Raw genomic sequence first — 21,730 nt, 5'->3', positions numbered from 1 at the left:
AATAAGACTTTAACACCTAAATTAAGCCACCAACATTCCGCGCCGTACCCAGCTAAAAAGTGCCCATTACTCCAACAGCATTTTGCCGCTGTACTATGGCCAGTGCTATCAGATAGCGGCAAAATGCTGTTGGAGTTATGGGATGAGCAGATTCAGCTGAACCTAGGTGAGCCCTAGTTCCGCGATATCTTTTCTGTTCCTTTTGCTGTAAACTTTTAATTCTACATTTAATTTCAATAAACTCTTTCTTAATTTTAATCGAATAAAGTTGTTTTCCTTCAGACGATCCCACATTTTTTTATTGAGCTTTGTGAAATAACGTACATTTCTGAGCAAATTAGCAGGCTGTATGTAGACGTTAGTTTATACAGTTACATTAACCTTCAAAATGCTCGTAACCTTAAATTGGTGAATATGCTCGATTGACTTGATTGTCGATGTATGAGACATTTCACGAAAGGTTCTTTATTAAGTACCAAGGTCTTGGTTTGGATTTTTTTTTGTGTTTTATTTCTGTTGAAAAGTTTATGGCACATATTTTTATTCACATTCTAACTAATATTTCTGTACTGATTACTATCAAGGGTGTTCAATACAGAGTCATTGTATTGTATTGTATTTAATATTATAAATTCATAAGTGAGTATGAATGTTTGTTTTTCACGCTTTCACGCTTAAAGTAGTCAAACGATATTAATGTAATTTGACATGGAGATTATTTGAGACTCGGAAAAAGGTGATATCATAGTTATTATCCCAAAAAATTGCAACGATTGGGCGAATGCGCTATAAACGAATTGTTGTTAAACAAATTCGCGGGAAACTTCTAAAAAATTGAGGTAACAGCTACTAATAACAGCAAAATACTGAAGGAAAAGCCATGTTTCGGGCTTCGACTGCCAGCTATTGATTTAAAATTTTCTACCTCGGCTTATTATGCGGATAAATCAAATTCCGCATTTAATTAAACTCAATCGCGTAACAAAGCATTTGTTCCAATACATTACAGCGACGATAAATCTTGTGGAGAAAATGGCGCCCCTCGGATTCTATATCTCAGCTGTGGGAACCATGCTACGACTAAATTCAGGATATTGGTAACAGAAAGAAAATGGCTGACTGTGTGTTGAGCTACGCGTAGTGTAGGCCTCCGTTCTAGTAGCAAATTTTCCATGTTAAAGTTTTGATTGAATATTATTTTTTTATTATTATTATTAAAGATAAGGCCGCCTGTCTGTAAGTGCCGCCTTGCCTAGGAAAATCTGTATATGCCTGTTTTCTGTACTGGTTGTATGTGTTCGTGTTCGATAATGAGTCGTTGTATTCCTTAATAAAACTTGCTGTGATAAACTGCGATAGTTTTCGTTTTAAATTTGATAATTATATAATTCTATCATGAATTTTCGTAGTATTTACAAAATAAACAATTTGGTTGGTCTTAGAGGGAGGGCTCTTTCCAGTGAAAAGTTATCGTGTTTGTTTAATTTCTCAAATGAATTCCTGAAATAGACAATAAATTATAGTGAACTTGCAATATTTTTAAAATACCTATTTATTGACTTCCCATACCATGCACGATGTCGGCTCTTCGTACAGGGGAGTTACTTGAACTTGAATTATTTTTTCAAAAGTTTGTTTTACTACCTTTTCGGCGTGACTATTTTCACGCATGCCAAATTCTAGCATTCTAGTACTAAGCATCTGTGAACCAGCCACGGTCAGAAAGACAGATGGACATGGCAAAACTATAAGGGCTCCATTTTTGTCACGTTGAAAACGAAACTCCAAAAAACATTTAAAAAGATGTGTCTGTGTGGTTAATTTTATGTATTTTTGATATTGCTCTTATCTGCTGCAAAATGCACCACCTGCTAAAATCTATTCCTTACTTTTTTTATAAATAATAAATAAATAAATTCATTTATTTCGGGCAACTTGGCCCATACAATAAATACCTTACAGACTAACATACATATTTATAATCAATATTATTTAAAACTAATTTGGTGACAAAACGGCGTGACCCCGTTGAGTCACCGTCCCCGACGTCGCTATCATCTGCGGCATGGTGCCCCGGAACCGCCGAACACGACGTCTTTCGGCCAGAAGGCAGCACTCGCGATGGTCCCCATCAGCAGCCGCGGCACGCGCACCACAAACGAGCTGAAGTGCACGTAGTGGCGCGACTGCAGCTAGAACACCCTCAGCGTGTATCCACGTCAGTGGAAAACAGGCATGCGGCCCGCCTGATGTTAAGCAATTACCGCCGCCTAGGAACGCTTGCAACACCCGAAGTATCACTCGCGCGTTGCCGTCCCTGCATAAACTTTACTTCTATCTATCGTAAAGGTTGCGTGGAAGAGATCGCTCTGAAGCGATAAGACCTCCTATTACTTACCTTGAAAAATTACTGTATTTTCGGTACAGTTTACTATGTATTGGTGTTAATGTCTTATTCTTAATTTTTTTACCTTTATAGCGTCAAAACAACAGTCCTACGTACATTATCCAAAATGCTTGGCACCCCTACTGTATCACCCTACCAACTAAAATTTTAATACCTCTCTATTCATAGAACTAATTTAGTAATGACAAGGGTGATCACAGAGCCATTGTAATTTGAACCCTTAATTTGGTAACGAATAACTACTTTTCCGGGAATGCCTGCTGTTGAACGGGAAACGAGAGGTCAGAGTAGAATGGTTACATGATTTGTACACGCATGGTGTTCCACAGATGCCTATAGCAAGGATTAGGTATCGATTTGAAACGTGAATTAAATTCCTTTGACGGGTCAAAGGTTCATCATTATCATCATCATCATCATCATCATAGCCTATAATATGTAGGCCCTATATTATATGTCCCACAGTAGGGCACACGCTCTCAGAATGTAGTTCCCACGAGCGCCCAGTGTGGATTGGGAATTACACACACTCCATTAAGTTTCTTCTTCGTTGTGTGCAGGTTTCCTCACGACGTTTTCCTGCGTCAGTGCGAGCATGGGGCTTGGGCTCGAACCTATGACCCACCGCGGGTGATGACGAGTCAAAAGGTGGAACTAAGTAATTGATATTAATGATTTCTCGGCATTCAATACGTTTTCGATATACGATTAGAAGTGACACCATAGGTACTTATGTTGTTAATAATTCGATTATTCACCTAAACGATGGCTGTCATCGTTCATCCACCATTACGTCTCATATTTCGTTTTCTAGATTTTTTTTACCGTACAACGGCAAAACCTACTAGACACTGGCAAAATTGTCCTCCAATGGACAGAGCCATATTTTTCTAAAAAAACAACAACAACAACACCTAAACGCTTCGCTTCATCTTTTAAAATAAGGACTATTGGAACGGAAACCGCAAACATCAACAAGTGCGATGTTCGAAGTAAATTAAGTAGTGATAATTTAGTGATACATTAAACAACATAATGTGTCTAAGAATAATAATAAATAAATAATAAATATCTCGGGACAATTCACACCAATTGACCTAGTCCCAAAGTATGCTTAGCAAAGCTTGTGTTATGGGTACTAAGCAACGGATAAATATAATTATATAGATATAGATACATACTTAAATACATCATATTAAACACCCAAGACCCGAGAACAAACATTCGTATTTTTCATACAAATATCTGCCCCGACACGGGAATCGAACCCGGGACCTCAAACATGAAATAAAAGGATTTTAATATTTAATTTAATTGCGTGCCAATTATTGTATAAGGAAAAAAAGCCATATTTTTTAACAAAACATATGAAAGTATGTTGATTAGAACTTTTACAATATACCATTAAAGTTAACGCTTGCTAAAAAAACATACACACGGTCGTGGTATATTGCGTCACGGCATGTCATAGTAGTACATTGTGTCTTAAGGGCGGTAAATAAGGAATTACGAACGAGAGTCTATTAGAAGCCCGAAGTCGAAGACAGAGGGCTTTAATGAGTCGATGTTCGTAATTCTAGTACCGCCCGTGCGACATACAATGTTTTTCATCACATTTGCGAGTATTTTTTTTATTTCTAAAAGAAAAAATATAATTGTTCCAAATATTGGCGATATCTTAGGCTGCGCTCTTGGCAGTGCCGCCCTCCCCCTCCCGCAGCATGTGCCTGAGCCGCGTGTGCATGTGGTCCTGCTGCTTCGCCATGCGCAGCGCCATCAGTACGGGCACTGACTCATTTACCGACCTTGGGCTTCATGACAAGAAAATTTGTACGCGCAATGACTCATTTACCGACCACGGGTTTCATGACAAGCACATAAAGGTCGAGGGTTTTATTTGGGGGGTTGCAACCAAGGTAGCCTGCATGTTATGACACGGTTTACGAGCAAGTGTGATGAAAAATATTAAACATAATTGCCACTTTGTAATTCTTCCTTCCACGAACACCCTCGTCAACTAACGTCACAAAAGTAAGTAGTGCTTATTTTGGGAATATTTTACTTTGAAGTAACAAAGACCCTACTATAATGAACAAGGGGCGACATGGTTATTACTCTTTCAATTAATTTTGGTAGCAGGGTATTTCTATTTCAAATTGTTCCTTTTATTCTCCGACATTTGCCGATTTCGTGTTTTTATTTTACTCAGTGATAAGCATTACCTATTGACTGTGCTATTGATTATGCATAATACATGGGAAATATGATAATTATTAAATGACCCATCTTGTATACGTATATAACCTAACTTAACCTAACCAACTTAAGTCAAAGTCAAAATACCTATCTATAATCTATTTTAAGCTATAACAAGCACTTATGAATGTCAAAAATCTACCACCGGTTCGGAAAAACCTCTGTTGAGAAGAATGACAAGAAACTCAATAAGATATTTTATTTAGTAAAGTTGAAAAATTCGAACATTGTCATTTCCAAACTTCAATGTATAAAAAACGGCTGAACCAGTTTTAATGAACCATAGCTAAGAACCACCGAAAGGAAGCTCACTTTAACGTAAAAAAAAACTGCGGCTACTACGAAACTCGAAACTCGAAGTTCGTGTCGTGCGTCCCTCTGACACATACTATTTAATACGAGAGCGAGAGGGACGGTACGATACGAACTTCGAGTTTAGAGTTTCATAGTAGCCCTGCAGTTTCAAAATCGGCCCATCCGTTTGAGAGCTATGATGTCACTGACAGACAATGACATCAAACATATAAAGTACCTACATTAATAAATAACCCATAGTAATCTAAAAAAATGTAACCAATCTCAGACGTCACTAAACTAATCAGACCAATGTCTGAACATAGTGTAATTCCATAAACCCTAAAACACGTACAACGTTTTCTATTTATTTCGTGATCATTTCAAATGTTCTCACCATCTGAGACTAAAATTGCAGCTCGTCTAGACTAATCTTATTATGAAACTACGCGATACAATTGTCTTAGTATTTTATTAGTAAGTTTGTTTTGAGGATGGACGTGACTTCGTTTTGTTGCTTTATTGGTTTGGAAACCATTTTAGTGACTAAATCATGCTGTTGCTGTGATAATTTAATTATTTAGCATTAATATTGTTTGCTTTTGTTTACTAATAATACGTACTTATTTAGTTGTGAAAATGATTATTCTCACCTACCTGCGAAGTTAAAATAATGGAGGGGAGAAAAAGGCAAAAGAAAAAAAACCGGCCAAGAGAGTGTCGGACACGCCCGAAATAGAGTTCCGTTGCCATTGCGAAAAAATTAAGTAATATTTTTTAAGGATTTCGTATTTTATACGGAATCTTCCAAGTTTAGGTATATTTTTTATACCTTAGGCTGCTATTTACTCTTCTCAAGAAAACTTAGCCGTTATTGTTGTCCTTGTTGAAGTTTGATATATTTACTACTATTCTGATTTTTTTCAAATTTTTTCATCCACTGGTTTAGATTTTAGAGGGGACGCTCGATTTTAATGAAAATTTGCACTTTAAAGTTGAATATTTCGCAAAGAAATCACTGAATCGAAAAATCATTCTAGCAAACCCCAAATGGTTTTTCAGCATAGTTTACATATATATCCGTGCAAAATTACAGCTTTCTAGCATTGATAGTCTCTGAGCAAAGCCCCGGATGGACAGACAGACAGACAGACAGACATGGCGAAACTTGCCATTTTGGCTCCGGAACCCTAAAACAAGGTGAAGTGGTAGTGAGGTGGGTTTTTCAAAAGGTGAGGATGGTCATAAAAGTTATTATAGACCTGAAGGAGTTTGATTTACGACACTAACTCTAGACTAATTTGTATTTTTAGTGTTCCTGAATACAAAGGAAAAATAACTTAGAAAACTAAAATATCTGTGTGTGTGTGTGTGTGTGTGTGTGTGTGTGTGTGTGTGTGTGTGTGTGTGTGTGTGTGTGTGTGTGTGTGTGTGTGTGTGTGTTTGTTACTCCTCCACGCTGAAACAACTGGACGAATTTGGATGTAATTTGGTGTGTAGATAGTTGGACATCTGGACTGGACATAGCTTACTTTTTATCTCGATATTTCTACGGGACCGAGCCATAATCTTGAAATTTCAAACACTGGGATAGTCATTATTATTTTTGGGAATCCCCGTAGAATTTGTGGATAAAAATATGAAACTAATCAATCTTGTTATGAAATTAGAATTAAAATGAACGCAGTTTAACAATAACAGCATAACTCTCGCTATTAAAACGGGGCATTCAATTTGAAATCCGCAGACAACAAGGCTTACATACAAGGGTGCATAATCTAGAATAGACAAAACATGTTGCTAATAATGCATTCATTGTGCTTGTGTGCCGGCCTGAGCGTGGATTAGGGCACAAACCCTTGCGTTAAACACATGTTCAACGCTTTAGCAGTTAGCATTAGCATTATTTTAAAGGCAGTGATTAAAACGTAAACAATGACCGTTTAATGTGTTGCTAGGTTTAAAATTACAGATTGTTTTGATGGGTTAGAAATTACAGAATTAATTAAATCAATGAACTATAATAGTTATTTGTGTCACAAGGGAGCAAAATGGTGTATTTACGGCGAGGGCGTACATTGAATCCAGAATAGACGTAGCGAGGGATTCTAAAGTAGAATCCTGAGCGTAATGAGGGATTCAAGTGTTAACGCCCAAGATGAAAATAATTTTGCCCCCGAGTGGCTCATACAACTTTTCACACCGAGCATTAAAAAACTTAAAAAAAAAACGAAATATTATTAAAGAACAACTAGCATAGAAAATGGCGTGGCTTTACGATTATCAATTTCAAAAAATGGCATTTGCAATAAAACACTTAGAAAAGCCTTGAACAGAAAATGTGCACTTTGCTCCCTCTCCTCAGGGAGAAAAAGTTACTTTTCTGAAGGAGAGGTGTGAAAAAATAATTACTTTACTCGCTCGCCACCTTACGATAGCTACGAGTGTGTTACGGCTATTCAAAAAATGTTTGCTCATGCAACTCCTCCGCCTCCACGCTGTAAGATAATACACACATCACATAAACCTAACTACATATCATCACCACCAACAATACGCTGACACTTTTCGAACTCAAACAAAGTTCATCATCAGAGTTACACAACCGTTCACCACGCTACTAGATATTAGTCAGGTGTAACTCTAAAAGCCTACTTGGCCTTTACTCAGATTTCTCCCGATTTCTTCAGCCAAAAGTTTAGCTCTAACGGCGTTGGCGTAGAGGTGCGTTGCTGGCCCTCTTAGAGACTGATTGTCTCTTTTTTTAAAGAAGCTACACCGCTCCGGAAACACTGTCTTAAGTATCTGGTTCCATATTTTGTGCGTGGAAAAAAGTCGAAGAAAGTTTCCCTTAAAGCGGACGGTGCTAGATTACCAATCATCAAGGTGGCGAGGATGAAATGATTGACGGCTGCGCGAAGTACGGCAATGAAACCTAGCTGCATGATGGTCAATCAGTCAATCCAAAATATGTCCTTTTCTCGCGTTAAAATGGTCATTTCGTTACGCAAAAACATCTGCATGGAGATTCATGATTATTTCGAGGTAAAAGCTGTAATAATGATGTAGAAACATAACTTCACACAGCATGCTCTCGAATTGCACAGAATCACACAATGTAACGTTTTCAGAGTCCATAGGTACATGCATGCTAGTATATTTCAATGCACCCACAGCACTGTGATTTATAAGGATGACTCGCATTCTCTATTATGTACGTAATTACGACGTAGGATAATGTAGCGCTGTGTTGTTACTTTATTTTCAGTACGAATTTATTTATTTGTAGAAATTTTACAGAAGAACGTTACATAGCTATGTGTATAAATGTGTTCAAATAACAAGAAGCACCCGAATATAGTAATGTCAGATAAGTTACTATCTTAAAATAAACAACAAAATGTTTAGAATCCTTTTCTTCTCAACAGAGGTTTTTCCGAACCGGTGGTTGATTTTTTTGACATTTATAAGTGCTTGTTATAGCCTAAATTGAATAAAGATATTTTTTTGACTTTGATTATGAGCATAAAATGTACCATTTTAGTACCGTAAAACCGTGTAAGTGCAAGTCAGGTGACGTGTAAATTATTCGGTAGGCACAGGGTGGTACCCTAAAAATTCAATCATAAACTCACAAGTTCCTGAGTAGATCTTGACAGACGGAAAGACAGACGGAAAGACAGATAGAGTGGCAGACAGACAGGCAGACAGAGAGACGGACACAAAATGATCTTATAAGTATTCATTTTTTGCCGAGTGAAGTACGGAACCTTAAAAATTACCCTCAGTTTAATATATCGCCATTAAATCCTTGGTAAAACAAGGATGCACAGAAGTGCACCCACGTCGTCTGCAGTAACAATGCCGATTTGGTGCAGCTTGCCGCGATGTTAGTGGGATTAGCATAGTAGCTGTACACTGCTACGTACGGATTTTTTACGCTTTAAGATGTATTGTCAGCGTGTCTGGAATCAGCTTACAGCGGCAACATTCCCGGAGCGTTACAACTTAGGGATCTTTAAAAAACGAGCCTACCGATTCCTTAAAGGGTCGGCAACGCACCTGTGATTCCCCTCGTGTTGCGGGTGTCCATGGGCGACGGTGATCGCTCTCCATCAGGTGACCCGTCTGCTCGTTTTCCCCCTCGTTTTATAAAAAAAAATGACGAAAATACGCCGTGGAACTTCGGCGTGCTTACGCCTGCATTATTACTCAAAACAAAAAGTTTTGTGATGCCTACTAATTATCCGTAGAGAAATTTGATGTTTTGACTCAGTAGTAATATTATGCCTATATTGAAATGTTTACAACTGTCTACAAATAACAAGTTTCCCCATCGACGCTTGAAAGGAGAAATTGACTTAGCGACATTTTTTAAGGTAGTGAGTTATAAATATTTGGAATCAGTAAAAAGACGTGAAGTCGGGATGTTTTTTTTTTCTCATCCAACCCTATAGTGTGGGGTTTCGTTGGATAGGTCTTTTGAAACCATTAGAGGTTTGCTAAGACAATTTTTCGATTGATTGATGTTTTTGCGAAATATTCAACTTTAAAGTGCAAATTTCAAATAAAATCGAGCGTCCTCCGCCCCCTCAAAAATCTAAACTGGTGGGTGGAAATTTAAAAAAAAATTTAGGATGGTAGTTAGTTTACCAAACTTTCAAGGAAAACTATAACGGCTAAGTTTTCTTGAGAATTATTCGTAGTTTTACTCTTAAATAGCAGGCTAAGGTATAAAATATACCTAAACATGGAAGATTCCGTATAAAATACGAAATCCTTAGAAAAATATTACTTAATTTTTTCGTAATGGCTACGGAGCCCTATTCCGACGGTTTTTATTTTTAATACGTCCAAGTGCAGTGTAGACTTACCAAAAGACTAGAATAGCCAACGTCATACGTTTACTGGAACAATATGGAAAGGACAATAATATTATAGTGGGTTTGAAATAAATTGGTATAGAATCATAAATTCTGGAAACTAAGTTGAAGACTATTAATTATTTATTTACGCTGGCCATTAAAAGGTGTTTTATAATGTATCTGGATTATTTTAGTAAGGGGTTTGGTTAGTTTGTGTTATACTTCTATACCTAAAGGATTTAAGGATTTTCATCGGATTTATCGATAGTACAATAACGAATCGATTGACACCTTATTTATTAAAATCGGACAAGTAGTCTTTATGCTACGGTGACACATACGTAAATACAAACATACATAGACTGCTGAAATCATTACTCAATCATTATCTTCCTTTGGTTTTGCCGTAGTCGAGTAAAAAGTACTACTTCGATACTTTGTGCTGGCATATTTTGAACATCAACAAATACATTTGTCAAACTAATAATTATATATTTAGAAATCTAACCTATTTAAAAAAAACTTGAAAAACATTAACATGGAAGTCATATCGAACTAGCCACTTGCTGTTTTTTTTTAAACTAAGCTCGAGCAACGAATCCAAAAACAAAACCGGCCAAGAGCATGTCGGACACCCCCAAAATAGGGTTCCGTAGCCATTACGAAAAAATTAAGTAATTTTTTTCTAAGGCTTTCATATTTTATACGGAATCTTACAAGGTTAGGTATATTTTATACCTTAGGCTGCTATTTACTCTTAAACTACTAATACTTCTCAAGCAAACTTAGCCGTTATAGTTTTTCTTGAAAGTTTCATATACTTACTACCAACCAGAATTTTTTCAAATTTTTCCACCCGCCGGCTTAGATTTTAGAGGGGGGGGGACGCTCGATTTAAATGAAAATTTGCACTTTAAAGTTGAATATTTCGCAAACAAATCACTAAATCCAAAAATCGTCCAGGCAAACCCCTAATGGTTTTAAAAGATCTATCCAACGATACCCCACACTATAGGGTTCGATGAGAAAAAAAATCACCCCCACTTTAAGTCTATGGGAGGTAACCAAAAAAATTTTTTTAATTTTTTTTATTGTACTATTTTGTCGGCATATATATCCGTGCAAAATTACAGCTTTTTAGCATTGATAGTCCCTGAGTAAAGCCGCGGACGGACAGACAGACATGGCGAAACTATAAGGGTTCCGTTTTTGCCATTTTGGCTCCGGAACCCTAAAAAGCTAATATAAAAATTACGACACATCGAATCTTTTTTCACCCTACACCGCTCCTGTCATACTCTTACACATTAATCCTAAATTATTAGCTCAACGCCCCATCTCACAACAATAACACCCCTCGTCTATAAATGGGGAGCAAAAATGTCACGTGCTAACCGCAGCGGACTAGCACGGGCGATAAATCAAAATTAAACGAAGTCTCGGTAATACGCGATGCGATAAGCGGTAAGCGGTTGATGCAAAGGTCATTGACGTTTATTTTATCATATTATGATATTTCGGCACAGTTGCATGCGCCAAAAAAAACAGCTAAAATATAAACATCGAGCTGGTCTAAAATCAAGGTACGCGGATCAAAACCGAATTTAATTCATAAAATTCCCCTGGGAATTCCTGAAATTTATATCGTGGTCTTCATTACAGTTGTGTTAAGAACAGTTGTCCATATTCAAGATTTTATCCCTATCCTGTGGGAATATCGGGATAAAAAGTAGCCTTTGTGTTATTCCCGACGTGCAGCTACCTACTAAGTACCAAATTTTATGATTCTACGTCCAGCACTTGTTATTTCATGATATTATCCCTATCCCGTGGGAATATCGGGATAAAATGTAGCTTATGCGTTATTCAAGATGTCTTGCTATCTACATACCAAATTCCATCCAAATCTGTCTCGCCGTTTTAGCGTGAGGTAATAACAATGTATGTACATACACACACACACACACACTTTCGCATTTATAATATTAGCAGGATGGATTGTGGTAAAAGTCATCGAAATAATGATGAGATAGATGGATGGATAGCCTGGTGAAGGCCGTGGTTTCACGGTGGATGCTGGCCACTTCCAGCCGAAGCAACTGGAGGTAGGTATATGGGGAGGCCTACATGTTCAACAGTCGACGTCCTACGGCTGACATGATGATGTCTGAGTAAAATTTGTTAAAGTATATATCGCTCCAGCTAGTAACTTAATCCATCCGTGTTAGTTGATACAGGAATTCCCGTGTCTAATCTAAACTGCGGAATCACGGCGTGTCATCGGACGCGCAGGCGCTGCATTGCAACTAATGATTTGCTTCCTGTCATAAAGAACAGACGAAAAAATACTTTATAAAATAATAATACATAAAAATGCGTGTTTTAAATAAATTAGAGTAATATGCTAGCCTGTTTTAAAGTACCTAACTATCAGATACGTAGAAACAAAATATAAAAAACTATTTCAAAGAATGCATTGCAAGGTTTTACACATAAAAATAAACATTAGATATGTTTGCATCAAGTACCCCTCTTATTTCCCGTAAAATATAAAGAGTACACAAACGGGACTTATCACGCTATTATTACACAAGTAATATTTACCTCGACGTTTCGCAACGTTACAGTTGCCGTGGTCACGAGTATGTGTTGTGGTATTTTGACTATGAGTGAGAATCACGAAAGTTTAAAACGTTATAAATATAAAGAGCTTACGTTTAATTAACATTCGATTGTTTTGTTTTTGTTTTGAGTGCTGGTTTTCAATCAGCAATATGCTGAACCGGGACCTTTTTATAGCGGCAACACTTCTTATTGTTATTTTTCCTAACCTGTGTAATGTGTCACTGCTGTTATATAGTAGATTATTGTCGTGGCCTGGAAGTGGGCAATTGCTGGCTGAGTATGAGTATTAAACGGACGAGCTTGCGAGTTGTGGCGTATCATAAAAGGACCTACATAATTTTTATTAATATTAAAATAAAACTTTTATTTAAAAAAACGAAAGTAAAGATTTTATTCTGTTCGATGAATTTTATTTACATACCTACATGCTGTCAACTTAACAAGAGTCACATTTTCTGCGCAATTTTGAAATATTATTCTGTCACTGACAGTTTTGACACATTTAATGATACCTCATGTCTTGAAAACCGTTGAAAGGGCCGTTTAGGTTAAAAAAAGGACCAAAGAAACGAAAGAAGAACATAAATACGCTCGAAGAGGACGAAAGAAGATACATAAAATACGCTTTAAAAACTGCAAAGAAAGAACATACCTATACTTGGTTTGGATAGGTATTTAACTAAATGTAAACAAAACGCTGTCATTTTGTGTCTTCAATATTGAAATTCCCCCATTAAACTATCTAAACATTTACATTTATTATGTATTGAAATACACTAGTCTAGTTTGTATTACAATGATAGATAAGTTAAATGTTTAAATTCCTTGAATGTACCAAATCTGGCAACTGACGTTTGTTTACATTTAGTTAATAGCTAAACGTTTCAAGTAAGTATAATAATATTTGTGTATCTGTGAATGAGAGAACCATCCCAAATGGCATGAATAAAACATCAATCGATCTTGATTTATGGTCAGTGATGTAACTAATGAGTTACATAGGGCAAGATTACTGGTCGTAAATAATTCCAAGCCATACATTATTTAGTAGCTGATAAGAGTTAAGAGCAGACTTCTGAATCGGAAAGTTCTTCGTAAAATAATATTTAATTTTGATTATGGAATCAACTTTCGTAAGCAGTGTTTTCAGACTATGACATCGGGGCTTTCAAGAAAACCGGCCAAGAGCGTGTCGGACACGCCCGAAATAGGGTTCCGTAGCCATTACGAAAAAATTAAGTAATATTTTTCTAAGGATTTCGTGTTTTGTACGGAATATTCCAAGTTTAGGTATATTTATACCTTAGGCTGCTATTTACTCTTCAATTACTTGTAAGATTGATATACTTGCTATCGTCCTGAATTTTTTCAAATTTTTCCACCTACTGGTTTAGATTTTAGAGGGGGGGTGGGACGCTCGATTTTAATGAAAATTTGCTCTTTAAAGTTGAATTATTTCGCAAACAAATCACTGAATCGAAAAATCGTTTTAGCAACCCCCTAATGATTTAAAAAGACCTATCCAACGATTCCCCACACTACAAGGTTGGATGAGAAAAAAAGTTTAAAAAATGTTTTTTTGATTTTTCTATACCATTTTGTCGGCATAGCTTACATACATTATACTATTCGTGAAAAATTACAGCTTTCTAGCATTGATAGTCCCTGAGCAAAGCCGCGGACGGACAGGCCGACAGACAGACATGGCGAATTTATAAGGGTTCCGTTTTTGCCATTTTGGCTACGGAACCCTAAAAAGGCGGTTACTAATATTTTATCTATATAATTATTTAAATATATTGTTACGCCGACAAAGTAGTAATTAAAAAACAGCAAAAATTTTTTTAGGGTACCTCCCATAGACTTGGGGTGAGTTTTGTGGTGTGGGGTGTCGTTGGATAGGTCTTTTAAAATCATTGCGGGGTTGTCACGACGATTTTTCGATTCAGTGATCTGTTTGCGAAATATTCAACGTAAAAGTGAAAATTAAGTTAAGATGTGGCAATAAAGATATTTTTAGTTATTTTTTAAATTTTCATTAAAATAGGTGTACCATACGAAGCGTCGCTGATTGTTTAACCATCCCTTAACCCAGCCTATGTTTTATGTCCCACTACTGGGCAGAGGCGTCCTCTCCGAGCCTGGTCCGTACCATTGAATACTTTTCAGGTTTATACCGGCGTCCTTAAGATATTTTTTTACAAAATTTGGTACGTAAATATTTTAAACTCAAGAGATCTACGTAAAAACCCAAAATATTAACCACTAAGTCTGGAGACACACGGGTTGTTCTTCGGACAACTTTAATGAAAACCATGATATTAGTAATGTAAATTCCGATGGGGATTTTAAAAAATCCCAGAATCTCGATTCAACTGCCCGACCTAATGGTTTACGGGTAAGAAATTAAAGGTTAAAGGTTAATAAGTCTAATGTTTAAACCAATTACACTAGTAAAGTCACAGTTAACTACTTGGGTAAGTACTTCGGTGTAGTAGCTTAGTTAGTTTTGCGTTGTCATTCATATGTTGTCGGCATTCCATTGGCCAGCACAAAGCGGTTCTCTGCATCCTTCCTAATGCGAAATGTTGGGGAATGGAATTCGTTCCCATCGTCTGTATTTCTGGATCATCCTTCATTATCATATCAGCCGTACGATGTCCACTGTTGGACCTATTCCTCCCTACCTCCAGTTGCTTCGGTTGGAAGCGGTCTGCATCCACCGTGAACCCGGCTTTAAACAGGTCTTCCGTCCATCGTGTTGGTGGACGTTCTACGCTGCGCTTGCCGATCCGTGGTCTTCAGTCGAGAACTTTTCGATCCCAACGGCCATCTGTTCTCCGTGCTATGTAATCTGCCCATCGCCACTTCGACGAGTTAATTTTCTTGGCTTACATAACCAACAACAAACAGACACTGTCGTTGACCTTTGTTTATCTACGCATCTCCTCATTTCTGATTCGAACTCGTAGAGACTCCGAGCATAGCCCTCTCCATAGACCGCTGAGCAACTCTGAGTCTATTTATAAACAGCCTTATAAGGCTTATAGTGAAGCACCACGTCCTTTGTGGACACTAGATTTCCAGTCATTTAGATCCCCAGAAGTGGGTTACATTTAACATGCTAGTTTTGAAAATTATTTGTTAAAATATTGCAAAATAAAAATAAAGCTTCCAGAAAAATAATTATTACCCGGTTCTAAAATTAACATGCGTAAACATTCAACAAAACACATTGAATATTTTTACCGATAATGTCCTCAGCATATATCATTATTACCTATTAAATGTCAGTATAAAACCCTAATAAATAACACGATAAGGACGAAATTAAATGTGATAGGTAATTAAAGTTCAAAAATATTTCGTCTAATTTATAGGCCCAACGTGACCGTTTGTTATAAATGTATTTGGTTTCAGTAGGACTGTAAGTATTAATTCTTTAATGAACTTTAAGCTTCTAATAAACGATATCACACCCGAAACTCAATCTCAACGGCATATTTGTTTATTTATTTCAAGGAGAGCAAACAGAAGTAAGAAATATGTACTTATAAAATAGATACACTCTTCAACTTCTTCTTTCACCCTTCTCCTTTTTTTTATTGCTAAAATTACCTGGAAATTTTAGCCATTGAATTGGTCGAGGCAATAATATATCGTTCGTGATTTAAGTCGTAGGTGTAATTCTAATAAATCTAAAAGTATAAGCTTCTGATAACTTAACATTCGTTCTTTCCTTATCTGATACTTTGGAATTTTGTCTTTTGAAAAACCTCGAATTTAGGACTTGCCGAACTCAGGCCCGCGGTCTACAAATTGGCCCGCCAATACATTTAATTTGCCCACCAACGACTTGACCAGGCAGCCGGCTAATAAAAACGACTAATTTTTGTACTTAAAGCAAAGCCAACGAGACGAGATATACTTCATCTTTGTCTGATACGTCATTACTTGTATTTCGCTCCCTTTCTGTCTTATGACATATTTTATCTCTTCTCCTTAGTACAACTTTAGGTACCTCTGAAAGTAGTGGACCAGCATTGCCTCAGACATAAAAAAATTTTGCCCACCTATAAAATCCATTATACATCGTTGCTTAATTCATTCATGCCTAACCTACTGTATCCCCAAAACCGCTGTGGAATCGATTAGTGTAATTACATACTAGGATTCGAAACTCATTTCCCCACGGTACGATTCTGGACCGCCCATCGTCCCTAAAAGTACTAAATGAATGCGTTTTGCTACTAATTACAAGACCGTGTTTCTAAAAGTACCTCTAGCAGCAAAGTTTGGTGAATTTGCGCCAGCGATTTCCGATTTTGTGGCGAATTATTTTTTGAATAAGGTCAGGGTATGAACCTTTTATGAAGAAGGACACGGAGCGTTTTTAAATGTGCGTATGTATGTAAAGCCCAATTTAGACCCGCAAGAAAATTTGTGCAAGTTGCATGCATTGCGAGGCCGGAAAGCTGACGAGCTTGAAGTGGGCGATTGAGCAATGTTGCAAGTATAAACTAAGCTAAGTATATTACAAGTCAAATTTGGCCCACTTGAAGTGATCGAAATAACTTAATATTGAGTACGGATATGTAGTAACAATACAGCACAATAACAGTGTGAAAAAATATTGTGTTAAAAATAAAACCCTTAACAAAAATATAACAAAGAGTGTTACTTATAGTTAAACTTTCCCGTTTCCCGCAACCTTTTCCTGTTCCCTTAAGAATACGTTTAAAAATAGATAATGACAACAAAAAATAGGCAACACTTTCCATAATCTCCAAAAAATTACCCACCTGCAAATTGTTTTTTTTTTTCAAAGCTTCTATCTAAATCTTTGCGGGGAAGGTAGGGTTCTCTAAAATATTCCTGCGTCTGAAAAACCGTGGTTTAGTCATTGATAAAAATGTCGATGGCAATTTCTCCAAAGGTCTAATCGATACACCCACGACGCCTCGTAAAAATAAATCTTTAAAAAACAACACAAAGTAAAACATTAACTATTAATCGCAGTAACTGGATCAATACAGCGTGCTTTAAATATCTTGCGGTAACAGTACAATGTCACGCCCGTCCGATTCGTAATACGTTACTATTGATTCGTTGAAAAGCATTTTCACTTTTGTTACTGTTAACAAATAGCTGTGGTGGCCAGTGGTTTGACCTTATGGCTTCTCAAGCTGAGGATCGTGGGTTCATAGTTGCATAACTGCACCTCTGAATTTTTTGAAATTCATGCGCGAAATACCTTTATTAATTAGTGAGGAAACCTGCACAAACCTGTGAAGCAATTCAATGGTATGTGTGAAGATCCCAATCCGCACTAGGCCAGTGGTGTACTATTACATCTGAGATGATGATCAGTGTTAACAAACAAGATATCGAAAACAAAAAACCTTGAACAAAAGATACAAACAGCGACATTGGCGCTGAACTGTAAAAAGTAAAATATGCAAGATAACCGAGTTACTGTTTTTTGCCATGTTCATTCAGATTTTGCCGTACTGTGTAATCAGTCATCTCTAATCTGTGCGTTCGATTTATCACACTAACACCGAGTACCTAATTTGTTGTGTTGAGAAATAAAATGTCACCCAGAACATTCAATCAAATCAGTCAACGCCCACGTCTACAGTTTCGTGTCTTTGTGTCATTCTATCTTAGTCACAATGTGGAGGATTTTACCACAGAGCTAATATGCCGAGGAAAGGAAACGTGAGCTAAAACTCTAGGTTTCTATGAGCCGAAAGATTTAAATATTTATTTTTCCAGTTCACACACACACACAACACACTTGGAATCACAATCGTTTTCGCCGCTTCTTTCTGTTACATGGTATAGGACGTGGGTAGAATAGAAAGTGATAGTGAAGACAATCGCGAACGTCAATGCGTCGCAATTACGAAAAGGTTAATTCAGTTTCTTCGATATGAGCACAGTTAAATCATCATCATCCCAGCCTATATACGTCCCACTGCTGGGCACAGGCCTCCTCTCAGAACAAGAGGGCATGAGCACAGTTAAATCATAATAAATCATTTACTCATTATACATAAAAAACATAAAACCCGGCGATAAAGATTGCACATCGGCCTCCGGAAAAAGACAATTGGCTGTTCAGGACGATTTAAGGACACTGCCACCGTCCATCAATCATTGTATTTATTAAGTGACAATTTTATCAAATAAATACTGCACCTTTATGGACTTAATTAGTTTACGTCGAAATAATGACATGTAAACTTCGGATATCTATAGAGAGCTGTTGCAGCTACTAGAAAAAGGATAGTTCCCTCTTTTTTCTAAAGATGCCATCGTACAATTTAAGGTTTTGGGGGGTTTCAATAACTTTTTATTATAATATTTTCATCTAAATGCGTCCGTACTCTTCTTCTTCTTCTTCTCTTTTAAAATATGGTTTTTCTGTCCTAATTAATAGGACAATTTCGCCAGTGTCAAAGTAAACTCTTTTTGAGAGGGACGTTGTACGGTATTTGTAGTTTTTGCAACTTGATAGTAAAATTCCAGAAACCACGTGGAGACCACTTGCGCATTAAAACATGTCAGACACGAGAGCAATATACAATTTTGTGATCACTGTTCACTGTTAAGGTTAATCGCCGCATAAAACACTATCAAAATTATACTACAACTAGCCAAAGAAACAAAAATAGCAAAATTAGATATTGTCTACATCCGCCATGTTCGAATGCTACAAATCGAATCGTCCGTACTCTATTGCACCTATACAACGAGTGACAAACGTCACAATGACATAAGAAGTGTTGTCAACGCTCTACGAAGCCGAAATCAACCGAGTTTCTTTCCAAATACCGATGTACAATCTTTATGGCCGGGTACTGTATTTTAATCCGTGTTGGCCTAGTGGTTTGACCTATCGCCTCTGAAGCAGAGGATCGTGGGTTCGAACCCCGGCTCGGACCTTTGAGTTTTTCTAAATTCATGTGCGGAATTACATTTGAAATTTACCACGAGCTTTACGGTGAAGGAAAAAATCGTGAGGAAACCTATACAAACCTGCGAAGTAATTCAATGGTGTGTGTGAAGTTCCCAAAACGCACTGGGAACGCGTGGAAACCAAGCCCTCTCATTATGAGAGGAGGCCTGTGCCCAGCAGGGGGACGTATATAAGGCTGGGATGATGATGATGCCGACTGTATTTTACACCATTCTGTACACCACGATAAAGAAATCACTTTTCAAGCGGATATTATATCTCCAACTTTAATGAATATTTAACGGGTAAAAGTTTATTTTGGCACAAACGATACATTTACATAAACTAACGAACGGGAAAATAATACCAAAAACAGTTTGCTGGCTGAAAACAAAATACTTTCAATATTACAACTAAATATTATGGATAAAACAATGATACTTACTTCAGATTGTACTCGTACGTATGTGTAGCTATTATGTTATGTAAATGAGAGCTCTACAAACATTATTATAGTAAAATCGTTCACGCTTAGCCACAAAGCTAGGTTTTGAAACAAAACACAACTCCGGATCAAATAATGATCGAAACGTAAATGAAATGCTAACAGAAACGGGGCAGATAATGAACTGGATAATTACCTCATTAAAATAGGCAAGAGATCAAGAGAAACTTATTTATGCTCTTAAGAGACATCAAACATAATCTACTAAATCTTGATGGCGTTAAGTGATTATTTTATCTCATATCATACAAAGTGGTATTAAAGGAAGAAGAGGTCTAGATAGTTTCTGCAGCGCGTTTTAGCAATGAGTATTTTTGTTGACACTTTATATCGTAAAAAAAGATGACAAACATTCTGTTACACATAATATTTGATACGAAAGGTAGAGGTTTTCGGTTGTGGAACTCCTTATCAGTAATCTATAGATTTACGGTGCGCGAAAACTTTACCTCTGTTTCAGTCTGTGCAAGGAGCACTACCTGTCATTTTGCAATAACTAGCTTAATCGTAGTTTCTTTATGTATTTATGTTACTACTACGCCCGCATTAGAAATAGCTTAATGCCGTCTTAACAGAACTGAATATACAACGACAACAGTTTACTTACATGGCAACGCAATATAAATGTCTTAAAAAAAAGAGTTTGGCCTGAAAAAGGTTACGGTAACAATTTATTTGAGAGGATAACGTTCGCTCGCACAATGCCATCTACTACTGATTGCAAACGAAGTTAACACGTCACGTCATCTTGAGAGCTGAGGTATGTCACCGTTCTTGGACAGTGCCTTTATTCTTGTTTAAACTTAAAATATTATCCCACAGGAACGCATTACCGGAATATCAAGTATCTTATGGCTCAATTCAGATCTTTGTCTATCTGTACGCTAAGTTTCATGTAAATCCGTTCAGCTGTTATTGCGTGATTGAGTAACAAACATCCAAACCTCCAAACATCTTCACAAACTTTCACATTTATAATATTAGTAGGATTAGTAGGTTTTATCAAACTACTCATATTTATTTTGGACGTGTATTAAATGTAGGTTCGGTTACTTTTACTATAACGTACACTTTTTTTTTGCACTTATTGTACAATCAACAATTATTAATGTCAAAAATCATTGAAAAACTTAAAAGGAACCATATTGGAATAATTTAATTTGTTATATTGAATTAAATAAAATAATACTAATAAGAAGAAGACAAAGAAAACTTACCTAAGAAACCTTAACTAAGTATATCTAATATGTTACTATGAAATAAAAATTAAAAAAAGAAAACCCCGTCCAAAAGATCTGCCTGTGGCAGAGTTCCCATGATGCTGGCCGCATTACCCCTTTGGACCGCAAGTGCGATCCGCTGGGATAAATACGTACCAGCTCTTGGGTCCCCAGAGGTGTCGATCAACCGGGAAGAAAGGGCCTTTATGAGAAGAGTTTTTATTGTTATCTATTCCTAGCGAACCTACTGTGTTAAAAATAAAGTTGTGTTAAATACTTGTGATGTATACATATCATTTAATAATATTGTAAATCTGTTTTAAAAAAAATATATATATACCTCGTTGAGTTTCTTGCCGGATTCTTCTCAGCAGAGGTTTTTCCGAACCGGTGGTAGATTTTCTTGACATTCATAAGTGCTTGTTATAGCCTAAATTGAATAAAGATATTTTGACTTTTTGACTTTGACTTTGACTTTACCTTTTTTAGGGTTCCGTAGCCAAAATGGCAAAAACGGGATCCTTATACTTTCGTAATGTCTGTCTGTTTGCTCAGGGAATATCAATGCTAGAAAGCTGCAATTTTATAAAAAAT

This window comes from Choristoneura fumiferana, chromosome 22 (assembly GCF_025370935.1).
Source record: "Choristoneura fumiferana chromosome 22, NRCan_CFum_1, whole genome shotgun sequence".
Taxonomy (NCBI): Eukaryota; Metazoa; Arthropoda; class Insecta; order Lepidoptera; family Tortricidae; genus Choristoneura; species Choristoneura fumiferana.
The sequence above is the reverse complement of the archived record's forward strand: the minus strand, read 5'-3'. Positions refer to the sequence as shown.